This window comes from Macaca fascicularis, chromosome 2, assembly GCF_037993035.2.
Source record: "Macaca fascicularis isolate 582-1 chromosome 2, T2T-MFA8v1.1".
Classification (NCBI taxonomy): Eukaryota; Metazoa; Chordata; class Mammalia; order Primates; family Cercopithecidae; genus Macaca; species Macaca fascicularis.
The window spans coordinates 192,676,525-192,691,816 of record NC_088376.1 but is presented as its reverse complement, the minus strand read 5'-3'; the positions used below and the strand labels follow the sequence as shown (position 1 = coordinate 192,691,816).

At 32.3% G+C, this 15,292-nt stretch overlaps 1 non-coding gene across 1 annotated transcript; it reads left to right on the top strand.

Annotated features, from left to right (window-relative positions):
• Positions 1-4,081: 4,081 nt before the first annotated feature.
• Positions 4,082-4,183, top strand: LOC123572013 (U6 spliceosomal RNA). The gene has a single exon (XR_006696365.1). It is a non-coding gene; the product is annotated as a U6 spliceosomal RNA (small nuclear RNA).
• The last annotated feature ends 11,109 nt before the right edge of the window (positions 4,184-15,292 follow it).

The window sequence follows — 15,292 nt, the reverse complement described above, 5'->3', positions numbered from 1 at the left end:
TATTTGAAGTAGATTGCTGTGGAACTTGTGAGTTAGGGACCCAATTTTCTTTTCTTTTTTTTTTCTTTTGCTTTTTTCTTTTTAATGCCTAATCAGTTGTCTCAGTGTCACTCATTAAACAGTCTCTTTTTTTCACCATTTATTAATGACTGCAGTGATTCTTCTATAATATGTTAAATGACCTTTAATTCAGGGAGTTATGGATTTATTTTGGAGCTGTTTTGTCTATTCCTAATCTAACACAATATTAATTTAAATATTTTAGTCTTTTAAAACATCTTGATAATTGATTAAAGAAGATCCTTTAAAATTGCTTCTCTTCCTCACGAGTCTCTTGGCTAATCCTGTGCCTTGCAATTCCAAAAAGTTTTACAAACATCTGCTGAAAATGTTTGAGTAATTTAATTGAATCTATAGTAAATTTGGAGAGACATGACTGCATAGACCCTTTCAATCCACAAACACTATATATTTTTATTTGTGTCTTCTTAAATGTCTTACAATCAATTTTAATTTTTTGCAATCATATATTACTATAATTAGGTTATCCAGAGATGACATATTGTAACTACCATGGTGAACGATGTCCAATATTTTTCTTTAGAAAACATTTTCCAAGTATTATTTTAGCTCTCCTGAAGTACAATTAATATTTTTACATTAATATTACATTCAGCAGCTTTCTTAATATCTGTTTTTATGCCAATAATTTTAATGAATATTATTTTAGATTTTGTTTGCAACCATATAATTCCTGCATAGTGGTGATTTTATTTCTTTTATTTTAATCTGTATAAATTTTATTTATTTCTCATGTCTTACTGTATTGGATATGTCTACAAATAATTTCAAAAATTAACTCAGGCAGAGTGGTGGATTCCTGTAATCCTAGTTATTTGGGAGACTGGGGCAGGAGGGTCACTTGAGACCAGTGTTTGGAGGCTGCAGTGAGCTATGCAGTGGCAATAATAGTGCCACTGCACTCCAGCCTGGGTGGCAGAGTGAGGCCCTGTCTCTATTTTTAAAAATTGAATTAAGAACTAAATAAACCTGCATTTATTAAATTAATTACTCCTTTGGCCTCTTAATATGATAATGTACTAACTTTAAAAAAAAAAAATTAGTTAGAAAGCACCCTTGCAATTCTGTAATAAACCAAGCGTAGACATGATGTAGTACATTTTCATGTGCTGCTGGATTCAGTTAACTAAAATTTTGTTTTGAATTTTTGCATCTATATGTAGAAGGAGAATTGATCTTTTGTTTACCTTTCTCATTATATCCTTTTCTGGTGTTGATAACAAGGTTACACCAACTTCACATAATGACTTGCATCATATTCCTTCATTTTAATTCTTTAGTAAAATTTAGGTACGACTTAAATGATCTCTTTTAAAGGTTATAATTTATTCAGAAAACATTTTGGTCCAAGGATTCACTTTTTGGAATATTTAAAAGAACTGATTCAGTCGATTTTTTTTTCAGGAATATTTGAGCTTCATTTATTTTTAGTTGTGATGTCACTGAATTTCTAAGAATTTCAATTTCTTTTAATAGCAGAAGAACTGTTTTCACTTTGTTTATCAAGGCCTAAAATACGCACACACACATATACTTATTTAAAAATTTCTATTTATTTTTGATCTATTAAATATTAATATTTAGAAAACACAATTTCTGAGTATATGCATTTATACATATATACTTATTTAAAAATTTCTATGGACCTTTTGATCTATTAAATATTAATATTTAGAAGACAATTTCTAAGCATATGCATTTACATTATTAATAAATGTAATTACTATGTAATTCATTTAAATTTTATTCATGATCTAATTGACACAGACTTTTTGAAATTTTGTTAATATCTATCTCATTCATAACCTAGTATTTGACCAACTTTGTGAGTGCACTTTATTCTTGAGGAAACACATTTTTCAATAGTTTCAGAGTACTACATGTATAGATTATATATATCTGTTAATCTAGCATGATAATTATTATATACAAATATATATAACCACCATGCTAGATAATTATATATATATAATACTGTATATATAGTATGCAGTATAATACTGTGTATATAGTATTATATATATACCAATATTTTTGTGGTTTTAACTTCTCAGTGTTTGAGAGAGGAAAGTTAAAATCTTTCACTATGGTAGTGGTTTTCAGTTTTTCCTTGCAGTTCTATCAATTTTGATTTCTATATTTTGAGATTATTGAAGCAGAGGCTGCTGGCTGTCCTCCCCGCCACCCAGACTGTCTCTACTTCAATATTATAGGAGCTGCACAGATGACCATTGCCAGCCTCCTTTGCACCTATACATGATGTTATCACTAAGATATGGCTAATGGAATCTAAGCAGTGTAATATGGCATCTTTTCAAAGTTGTGGAAAGATACTTGGCAGAGACCTTTTGTCTTCGTTATTGTCCCTTCTAGTTTACAGCATAGGACACGAAATTCTACCTTCTTGGACCATGATGATGAAAACTACACCTAAGTGTGACCAACAAATGATGTAGAAGAAATCTAATCCCTGAGGAATTGAGGTGCAAAATTCTCTCACCAGCATTAGAGAGTTTGCTGTTCTACTTTGGATAAATAAGAGGAAAATAAACTACTTAGACATTACTATTTAAATTTTAGAACACCTGGCTTTACCTCTGCTAACACTGCTATTTTAATAGCTGTAAACAAATATAGAACTGCCATAGGGTTCCATTTAACTGAACATTTATCATTATGTAGTGACTCGCACCTCACCTTCCTTTATATGTATTTGTCCTAAAGTCTTCTTTTCTGATATTAATATATCCACTCGAGTTTCTTGTTCTAATCTGCATTTAAACATTTTTTATGGTCTTTATGTTTTCTGTATACTGCTCGTAAATAGCACATTGTGAAATGTTTGATTTTCCACAATCTATGTTTTGTTTAATTGACTAGTCCTTTTGATGCTTGATACATTTTGACGTACCTCTATTTTATTTAGGGTTTTATACTTTTCCTACTTTTTTATGATCTGATTTCCTCCTTTCTTTCCTTTTATGTATCAACTGAAATGGTTCTTTTTTTCCACTATTTTTCATTGATTTTTACTTTGTAAACTATGAAAGTTTTGAGTTCTGGCTCTTATTTTCAATTCACTCTTTAATGTTGACCTCAATCATCATATGAATGATTAAAAGACCTTAGAACCCTTTCAACCAGATCAACCCTAGTCTGTTTCATAAACAGACTAGATTTCACGATTTTAGTTCCTTCTTTTTAGCCAAACATATTTTACATTATTTTTATGTTATCATTGTATAAAATGACTTATTTTGATTTTCATACCTTTTTTTCTTTTTTCATGGCTTAAGCAACATAAATCTCTTATCTCACAATCAGAACTTAGAAGTCTGAAACCAGGTGTCAGCAAGCTGTTTCCTTCTAAGGGCTGCTGGGGAAGAATCTGCTCTGGCCTCCAGATTTGTAGATGGCATTTTCATGTTCACCTCAAACCCCTGTATTTGCACTTCTTTACCATACAATTTTTTTTTCACTGTTATTTCTTGCAACACAGACCATTCGGGATTTTTTTTTCTCCCTGAAATATATAATTTAGAAATTTCTTTGGGTAAGAAATATTAGTGTAAAATCAAGCCTAGTTCATTGCAAACTATCATTATTTTACTTTCAGTATTAGTAGAGAGTTTTGTTGTGCCAGTGAATCTAGGTTGATAGCTGTGTTTTCTGTCATTCTGAAGAAATCACTCCACTGTCTTCTGGCTCCCATTATTGGTGTTGACAGCTTTGCTGCGGATCTGTTTGTCTATGATGTCATCTTTATTGCTGCTACTAGGCTCTTCTTTTCATCGAATGTCTCTTTAATTTTAATATTTATTATAATGTTTCATAGAGATGATGGCCTCACCAAGTTTATATCTCATCAATTCTAAGATTCCGTTTAAAAGATTTTCATAGGCAATAAGTTTCAGTCAATATTATTGAAATCTCAATATTACAAAAAAAGCAGATTTTCTAAAGAAGGAGGATTTCCTCTCACAAAAAAAAGAGGACTATTGCTCACTTCAACTGTACATATATTAAAATTGGAATGATACAAAGATTAGTATGGCCCTTTTGCAAAAATGACATGTGAATTCATGAAGCATCCTGTATGTTTTATATATTTCAAATGTATTAAAAGAGTAGATAGATATTAAGTGTTCTCAGCCAAAAAATAAGAAAAAACAAAAAACAAAAAAAAAACTCCCCCCCACTCCAGCAAAAATCTATCTATGTCAAGTGATGTAGACGTTAATTACTTTGATTTTGGGAATCATTATACAAGATATATCAAAATACTGTATTGTACACCTTAAATAATAATAATTTTTTTTTGTCAATCACATCTGAACAAAGCTGAAAACAAAGCTGAAAAAGTACATAAAACTTGTTTTTTAAAAAATATGTGTCTTATTGGTGCTAGATAAAAGAAAATCTGTGTGGAATTTTTGTGGCATTTTTGTAAAACAAGGAAATCGTTTTGGAGAAAAAGATAATTTTGCATAAGAATAATGTTTCCCCTTTTTAGTCATCTAAATTAAATATTAATGAACTCTCTCTCAAGTGTGAGCAGGTGCTAGGCCATTTTACACTGCAAGCAAGATAGGAGTAACAAAATGTAAAGAAAGATTACTGCTTTTCCTGTGAGCCCGCAGGAGGCGCTTCTGGCTTATTAGTTCTAACTTAATTATTACTTCTCCTACTTTGGGGAAACAGGTAAGATTAATGTTACAGAAATAAATATTTAAGTGATCAAATCAAATTATTCACAGATTTGTAGTTCAAATTTCACCTTGAAAATAACATCTCCATTTCAAAACATTGTCTTAAAAATCTAGGACTGGTTCATGCATTCATTCATTTATTCAGCATTCATTTATAGTCTATGGTGTAGACTATAAATCTATGACTGCTTTCTTGGATTTTTTTTTTTTGACACCTACTGAAGAGATGAGCCACAAACACAATAGAGAACCAACTTAATTAAGAAAAAGAATATTATTTGTCACGTATTTCTCGTGTCCCAGCCATCCCATTACTGGGTATATACCCAAAGGATTATAAATTATGCTGCTATAAAGACACATGCACACGTATGTTTATTGCGGCACTATTCACAATAGCAAAGACTTGGAATCAACCCAAATGTCCATCAGTGACAGATTGGATTAAGAAAATGTGGCACATATACACCATGGAATACTATGCAGACATCAAAAAGGATGAGTTTGTGTCCTTTGTAGGGACATGGATGCAGCTGGAAACCATCATTCTTAGCAAACTATCACAAGAACAGAAAACCAAACACCGCATGTTCTCACTCATAGGTGGGAACTGAACAATGAGATCACTTGGACTCAGGAAGGGGAACATCACACACAGGGGCCTATCATGGGGAGGGGGAAGTGGGGAGGGATTGCATTGGGAGTTATACCTGATGTAAATGACGAGTTGATGGGTGCAGCACACCAACATGGCACAAGTATACATATGTAACAAACCTGCACGTTATGCACATGTACCCTACAACTTAAAGTATAATAATAAATAAATTTTAAAAAAAGAAAAAGAATATTACAGTCATTACAATACATGACTATAATATAAAGCAATTATTTGGAAGATACCTACAGTGGGGACAATAGTTATAAATGTATATGTAATTGTATTCTACGTTTTTAAACTCTTACATATTTAGATATTTTTCAGAAACAAGAAGTAGGTTAAGTAGAATTCAATGCCTTCCTTGAAATATTGATCTGGTAGTTGCAAATTACTGTAAAGTTAAACCTTATCCAAAGTCATTTTTGCTACTGCTTATAGGTTCATGTCAGGCTTCATCTGTATTGTACTAAGCTCAGAAATAACCCAGCTTCCTACTGAGAATCCTTTATAATGAGAGAAATTTTAATCCTCAGCCTCCCATTGTAAGCTGTTCTTACTGTGAATTTGTCTCATTGATAATATTTTAGCTTATCTTTTAAAAAAGTAACACTTCATCTTTTGAAATATCTTTGATATTTTTGAAGGACTGCACTAAGGAAAGCAATGATTCATAATTTTCTTTTTTGCATTAGAAATTGTAAACCATCATGGCAAATGGTATTTAATACTCCTATGTATTAGTATTTTGAAGTTGAATTAAATAGCATAAAGTTACGGTTCAAATAGTGTAAAAATATTTATTACATATTAATTTTCATTCAGGATATCAGAGTTTAACTCAAAAATCAATGTATCTAATTCCACTGCTGGTTAATGAAGGGATGTGACTGAGAGTTACAGAGAATAAATACAATTATTTTTATTGACCATTTTTGTTTTAAAATAAGGATCTACGTGCACAGGGCCAGAAAATCCTTAAATTAGTTTACTGAAAAGAACAAATTTCCACTTCCAAAGTTTGGGTTTTAGTGTTAGACAGAATCACTTTCAAATGTCAACCCGACTTGCCAAGCCTTTGGGTAAATTTCTTCATCTCTGTAAGCCTCAGTCTCCCTATCTCCCCCAAGGTTTTCTTTTTATAACATGTAGTTAATGATATCATTCCTAGCACAGCCCCTGGCACATGTCTCAGCTACTTTCAAAGATTTCATTCCCCCCACATCTTTATTTCAGAAAGGAATATTTTAGAGACTGATAAATTGGAGTGGTGAGTTAAAAATAGGTGGAAAAAGTCAGAAAGCCACCCCAGGCTAATTTTACTTTGCTTCTATGTGCCATGAAAATTGGGGATACTTATCTTCTTTTGTTTTAAGTTGTATTTATCTTTCTCTATCTTCTTTCCCTGGATCAAGTCTTCAAGCAAATACATGCATTCAAGTAAGAGGGCTCCTTGAAACTTAAGGCTGTATTTCACTCAAGCCATAATATGGTAAGAATCACATGGATTTGATTTTGAATCACAGTTTTCCTCCTAGAACTTGTGGGTTCTGTTTTTTCATACCATAAATTAGGATAGTAATATCTAAATTATGAGGTCATTTTGAAGATTAAATTACAAAATACATAAATTTTTCCAGACAAGCAGAAACAATGCAAGAGATGCCAACAATTTTTAGTGTATATTATAGTTGAAAGTAAGGTAAAGAGATTATACCTATGTATATGTAGGAGAAAAAAATAAACTGTCCTCTACCGTTCTGAATTTTTATCTGGGACCCCTATAACAAAGGACAGATTAACAAGAAAAAAAAACCAAGAGTTTTATTGACATTAATTTCTTATATATATAGGAGATACCCAGGCAATAAGCAATTCTCAAAGACTTAGAACATCAGCTTACATATCATCTTCAACAAAAGACAATTCAATTTCAGAGATGTGACAAGACAAAGGCAAAGGACCTTAAGTCTTTAGGGGCAACAAATTGCGGCAAGGCAAATACAAGGGGAACTAATGGTAGACAAAGGATAATAAAGTTTGTTACATAGATTCCTCTGGACAAATAAGTCTTCAGGATAATAAGGGTCTAAGGTTGTCTTTGCTGACCAACTTTTGTCCTTCCCAGTATAAAGGGGAGAAGGGACACCTTTATAAATTTATGCCTTGCAAACAGGGTTGGGGGGAAAGAATTTTTTGTATCAGCTTCTTTTCAATTCTCTTCAGCTCAAAGTAATCCTTATGCCAAATGATATACTTTGGTTAGCATATTCTGCTATTCTTTATTCAGAACTGGCTTTAAGATAAACATTTATTTTCATGATTTATAAACAACTAGAAATAAAAACTAAGTTACAATAATTGATTTTCATTTTGAGAATCTATTACTCTTTGTAGAAGAAAAGTATTCATTAAATATTAAATTTGTGTTGAAATATACAAATAAATTTTTATTTTATGACAAAATGCACAATAATTTGCATGATTGGCCTTACATAATATATTTTGTTGTCTGTGTTAGCCCGTTTTCATGCTGCTCATAAAGAAAGACATTCCCAACACGGGGCAATTTACAAAAGTAGAGGTTTGACGGACTCACAGTTCCACGTGGTCGGGGAGGCCTCACAAGCATGGCAGAAGGGGAAAGCCACCTTTCACATGGCGGCAGGCAAGAGAAGAGAGCTTGAGACGTTAACTCGCCTTTTTAAAACCATCAGATCTTGTGAGACTTATTCACTATCACAAGAACAGCACAGGAAAGACCTGCCCCCGTGATTCAATTACCTCCCACCAGGTCCCTCCCACAACACGTGTTAATTTAAGATGAGATTTTGGTGTTTGAAGATGAATTGATATTTTCATAATTTTCTGCAAAAGTGGGAATTACATAGTAATAGGGCTAATGCTTATTGAGTGCTTACTATGCTTATCTGTTCAAAATAACATACATGTACTGTGTGATTTAATTTAAATGACACACATACATGTTAGACAAAAATAAGAATAAAGAAGCTAGAGAGACTGAGGGACAGAGTGTTTAATTAAATCCCCATGATTTAAGGCAAGGAAATAAAAGAGAGAAGAAAATGCAGGCAGTCTGATTCTGAGCTGGTAGCCCATTGTAATACTGCTACCTTTTCTATAAATATTGATAGAAAAAAAGTGAACAATTCTCCTTATAACTAGATAATGTCAGGATTCAAACTTGAATTCTCTTTATTATTGATCTACATTAACTCATTATTGCAAATATCTGATTAACCCTTTTCTTTGTATACCTTAAATTATATGAACTCAGAAGTAGTCTTTAAAAATAAACCTTTTTTCCCCCTGGGTTAAAGCAAAACAAAAAAACATTAAACATTAACTTTGCCTTACTTTTAGAATACTTGGTAAAAGTTACATACTCGAATGACAAATAGAAAACAGATTATGAAATGTATGTGGAATTTTAATATATATAGTAGCTGGGATAAATGGTCAGTTGTAATTGCAACTCACTATGTAATTGGACAGTGAGGAGAATAACAGTTAAATCTGCAGGGGAACATTTCAGTTCACTCTTTTAAGTTGCATTTAGATTTATAGCAATTATAGTTTTAAACATTCTTGCTATTTGTTTTTTTAACAAGAATGAATGTGGCAAGTAAGTTTTAGAAATTATACATTTGATAAGAAAATGCACTATTTGAGATGCTTTTCAGTAGATGAGTACGGAATGAAAGAAAAAGGATCATTACTATTAGAAAAATAAACCTTATTAGTGCATAAGTAGCATTGGTTGTATTCTTTATGCTTAGAAGAAAAAAAACTCCATGGCATTCTTTGGATTTGCAACATGCTTTACTAATTAGCATATAAATAAACTATAATCTTATTTTGTGTAATACATTTTCTTTTAGGAATTGGACTTATTTTCCTCATATTAAAGATTCTTCCAATTTAACCACAGAACCTGAACTTACAACAGAAACTACACAACTCCAGTTTTGGACAGGATCCAAAAACCTTTAGAGTCACTCAGTCCATTTAACACTTGAAAAGTAAACCTGATTGAAGTCACCATGTGGCCATGCTCTGAGTGAATAACATTCTCTCTATGGACACGCATAATTCTCTCTAGGTTTAATACCAGTTATGACTTTGCCTCAATAGAATTCTCCAGGGCATAGATGCATGGTAGCTGTAATCATGCTTACTTTTAAAATATTAATATATATGAAATAAGCTTCAATATATGCAAATGAATAATAATGAGAATGTCATAGATTCACAAGGAAGGCAAAACAAAACAAAACTCTTAGTAAATAAAGCATTTTCATTAGGAACCAAAGAACTTGCTGGCTCAAAACCAGTGGTAAAAAGGATGATTTTCTTTAGCATAATAAAATATTTTGAGTGCAGAGGTCATGAAGAAGGGCATAGAATTCAATCAGCTGCATCTTAGTTATACAGCACACAGGAACGTAAGACTGCTTGTCCAGTAATAAGGAGATTTTGTGTAAAGGGAACTACTTTGTTGAATTCAGTTCTTCAGCAGAAGCCCTATTTGGGTTTTTATATGGCTTCACTGTAATTTTATTCAAAGTTTTAGGAAAATCAAGATGAAATAATCTTCCTTTTTTACTGGTATGCTGCTAGAATTCCACACAAAATGTAATAAACATTTACAACTGGTTGAAGAATATATGCTGGAAAATTAGGATGAGAACTTCTTAAAAAAACTTTATTTTAAATAATAGATTTAGGGGGTACAAGGGCAGTTTTGTTACATGGATATATTGTGTATATGTGAAGCTTGGGCTTTAATGTAGCCACCACCCAAATAGTGTACACTGTATCCATTAAGTAATTTCTGGTCTCTCCCCTGCCACCTACCCACCTTTTAAAGTTGGCAATGTCTATTATTCTACTTTCTATATCCATTAGGATGACAGCATTTTAAGGAACACTTTCCTGATAGCATGTGTACATAGACAACATTTCAGGGGACCAGTGGGTCTCAATCAGGGACCATTTACTTCCTAGAAGATATTTGCTTCCCTGGAGACAGGTTTGATAGCCACAACTTATTGGGAGGGGTTGATAGTAACATCTAGAGGCCAAGGATGTTGCCAATCATCCTACAATACTCAGGACACTTCTCTACACCAAAGAATTATCCAGCCCAATATGTCAATAGTGTTGACATTGATAAATCCAGCAGAAGACTATTTTATAAGCATACAAGTTACTTTTATAACTTAAACCACTTAATGATTTGAGGTTATTTTATGCCCATACGTTTATTATGTAATGTATATATGTTGAGAACTAGTAAGTCATATAGATTTGAATTAGAAGGCTTCACAACATCAAAAAGCATTACCTTTTAAATAAATATTTTCATAAGCGACTTTCTTTTCTGAGCAGGTGGAGAATTCACTCGTATTTCTCGATAATTGATGTATGTAGCTTAACTAAACCTATAGTTTGTTTATTCTTCATTTAAAATACAACATAATCACATTCAAGAGTGCTGATTGAGAAATAAGAATAACATTTTGAGTGCATTCTCTCTGTGTTTTCAGGAAAACAAACACAGAATGTTCACTCCACAGGGACCTTTAGAGATCACCTATTCTAATCCTCATATTTTACAGATGAGGACAATAATACTCAAAAAGGGGAAGCATCAATCCATGATTGTACTAGTTAGTAGCGAAGCCAGGTCTACAGTTACTTTATATATCACTATCAAAATGAGGTCACGATTTGATGACTTCGTAAAATTGATTCTATGTATATTGAGATGTTATATTGAGATGATTTATAATGGAATTTTGCTCAGCTGCTATAGTTTGGAATTGTCCTTCATGACTGACATGACCTCTTTTGCCATCTAGATAAGATGGATCTTACTACATAATGATTTTTTTTCCTTCTCCAAAATGTACTTTCTTTGTGCTAGTATTACATTCCTACTGGAAATATCATTTTCAAGTCACAAGGTGCCATATATAATATTCTACTTTAAACCATGCTATGCCTTTAAAATTGTACAAGTGTGTGCCTGTATGTCAGAGAGATTAGGAAGAGAGGCTCTAGAATTTCTTTCCTATCCACAAACACATTAATCTTTTACATTTGTAAGGGAAAAAATCTGCTTTCTATCCTTGAACAATAGTCTCCAATATAGATGTGCAGGGTTTTTTTTTCTTTTTTTTCCTTCCTGTTGAGCTAATTCTCTTGAGTTTTGTGACTTCATATATTAATAGGGCCATAAGGCCAAATTTTTTGCCAGTTTTAATTTTTACTTAAAATTCAAGACTACTGGTACTGTCTTTAAGTAGAGATTGTAAAATTTTTCAGAACTACCCATTTTTCTCTAGAGGAGATTGTAAGATAATATAGCATATCAGTTTGAAGTGAAAGACATTACAGAAGTTTGACCTAATTATTTGTAAAATTATACTTCTAATTGTGCTGAGAGTGTCATCCTAATTTATCACTACTTTATATAATCTTAAATAATATTGTTTTATCAATGCTTTCATTGAAGCTTTTTAGTAAATTAAAGCCTCATATGCAGGAAGCCACAGTATGCTATCTTTTGACAAAATGAATTCTTCCATTTGCATAGCCTAAACTGAAATATATAATCAAAAATTCATTTCATAATCTAGTAACCGAAATGTATTAGAAAAGATTCAACCTGTTAATGTTACATTGGCCTGATAAGAAGGCCTTAACATTTAAGTGGCTGCTTTATCAAGGAAAATATTGTCATATCAGCTGATTGTACTGTTATTTTACAACTATCTTCTGGTTAAAGATAATTTTAGAAGACACTACTAGTTAGGAGAGATAATAGTAAATTTTCTCTGATGCAATGTTCTCATTTTTAGTAAACCAAACTGAGTTATTTCAAGTGAAGTATTTCGAAGTTGATGCCATACTTAAGAGCAGAGCTGTTAACAGAATGTCTTCAAACTATCTAGGAATTGAGTCAGTTGATTCATAGCACTTATTTCCTTCCTTCCTAAATTGAAGGCTAATCGAGAAATAAGACACAAGAGTCAGTCAGATGGATACAAATGTATAAACATAAAAAAGTATAGGTCACTTTAGATTTCTGTTTAAAAAGGTTTGGGTATTATTCTTTCCTATTCCTACATTATCCCCATTTTCTGTACTTGGGAATATCTTGGAACAACCCATATATCTGAGGAAAAGACTGTGTCTGCAAAGCAACTTGAGTTTTCAAGATAGCTGCCTCTTCTGGTTGAGGTAGGAAAAAAAAAGCAAATATTCTGTAATTGAAAACTTTCAATGCTTTAATTCTACAAATTCAAGAAATATGAACCCATCAGTGAATGACAGTGTCTTGTTATCAACCAGTCAGGTATTCAGTAAATACAGAAATAAAAGCTGGTGAGAGTCATAAGGGGTAATATTCTAACACAAGTACCTTCATTTGAAATCAGAGAGAGGGAATGTTCCCACCAACACAATATATTCCAATAAAATTTATTTCACTTAATTGATTGACTATTCCCAGATAAGATACTTTTATCCTCCTGGTAGTAACTCATAAATTTTTTATCCCCTCAAAATGAGGAAAAAATGTCAATGTGTCTTCAGGGATTCCACAGATCTGCTGTTCAAAAATGGTTATGTGCTTGTGAGGGATATGGAATTACACAGACAAGAGAAATTAGCAAAATTTGAGTTGATTATGATGTGGAAAATATTTACATGAAAGCACTGATTTTTCTCTCTGTTTAACATTTATAAAAAGAATCAAGAGTGTCTTGATTAAAGGCTTACTTTTGTTTAGATCTTAAAGCATTTTTTTTAACTTCTGTGCTATTCAATTATGCTAATGTAAATGCCCATTATGAGGTGCTTTTGGATTTTTGGAATTTTATGCTCATTTGTCTAATGAGTCTCAGTGAGGTAAATTCAGACAGACTATAGAAGTGTACAAGCCACATCCTATATATTTCCCCTAAATTAGTGAAGATACATACAGGGAGATAAAGAGAATAAAAGTGAGAAGATGAATTTAAGTATTTGCAGTTTATTTTTGAGTAATTTCAGTAGAATACTAGTTAACTATTTCATCATCTTTTTTATTTCTATGATGATACAGAATTATAATGTTGTTAAACCATCTTAAAGGAAAATATTTGATAACAAATGATTATTATAGAATATGGGATCCATGGTTTATAATAATGTTTTCCCATTTGTGCATATTTGGTAAAATAATGCCTACATTTATTTATCTGGATAATGGACAATGTCAGACATAACACAAAGAAGCAACAACTAGACTAATGAAATGCATGTTTTTTTAATCGACCTCAATTATTTATTTGTAATACTTTGAAGATATAAAAAGATTGAAGGTGCTTTATGTTTCTGGGTGTGACTACAGGAGTGTATGTAATTTAGATTTCAAGGCATTAACTAACATACTCCGCTTCACAGGCTGAAGAAAAAAACATAAAAACAAGCTGGCCATTAGATCTTTACGATTCTAAACCAGAATATTCTGGCATGCTGAGGATTAGTCTCTACATTTACCTACAAGAACTAAAAAGCACACAGGAGACCTTGTAAATTGCCGTCCGTTCCAGGAGTGATCCCGGGCCCTCCTTTTGGCACCAGACACATATTTCCTTGTTCAAGTGGAGCTCTGTGTAAGATTTCATGACCAGAGTTTAGGTGTGGGTGGGGAGACTTCTGCTCTGAATCATGGAAGATGGCAGACAAGTATAAAAATGTACATTCTTCTTCAGTTTTGAAAATAGATATAAAATAAATGAACATTTTTATATTTATCTATATTTGCTTGGTAAATAAACTTCTGGTGAAGCTCAATATGCTTCCTAGGAGGAACAGAATTAGATGTATAGAGAACATCCATCCTTTGGGTGCGTGTGTGTGTGTCTCTGTCTCCCCTCTCCTTGGCGAAGATCTCTCTGTCATGCTTCCGCACAGGACAGTGAAGGCTCCGACCAGGCTAAAGAAGTGTGGGTTGGCAAGGCCATGACCTTATTAGAAAAGCCTCTCTCTGAAGTCTCAAACGACCCTAATACCAACGTTGAATTTGCCTGAGCCTGTCCTTTCTGATTTCCCCCAACACATTACATAGGAGCTCTCTGTCAAATTTGGTGCTGCTGATAATGAGCTAGTCTCTCAGACTTTTGTATTAAATGCAACTTCTCCAGGAAACTTCTTTAAAGTGCACAAGAAAAATACAGAGAAAATTGAAGACTAAAGGGAATATGTTTTTGTTCTACAGCAATACATTTACCGTGCAAAGCAATGTGTTTATCTATACTTATGCTTTTTGCTTCTATTCTATATTAACCTCATCTGATTTATGCTAATTTTTGCCCAAAATGCTAACAGAAGCAGAGTTAGCGTCAGACAGAGTATTTGCTTTACTATTACTCCACCTACTGGAATTGCCCTTCACTGACCACGGATTCCTAGGACTGAGACTTGAAAAATGTGAAGAGAAAAGTATTTAGAATTATTTCTACGCATGGAAAAAACTGTTTTCTTAATAGTGGTTTATTTAATATGTTAGTAATTTGACAAGAAATGAATAATTTTACAGTTTGAGCCTGCTCAGTAACAAGATACGCTGCTTTTATTATTTTACATTCTTAGATTCTGAGTCCTAATTGCATCATGTAAAGATTCTTATTTTGATATTAAAATGCTGAATTATGTATTATATAATAGGTATCATTTGCTTATCAAACAGGTATGCATGCTTTTGTTATCATAAAAATAAAATGAGAATATAATATGTATTAGCTGAGGTTTCAGAAATGTATTTACATAA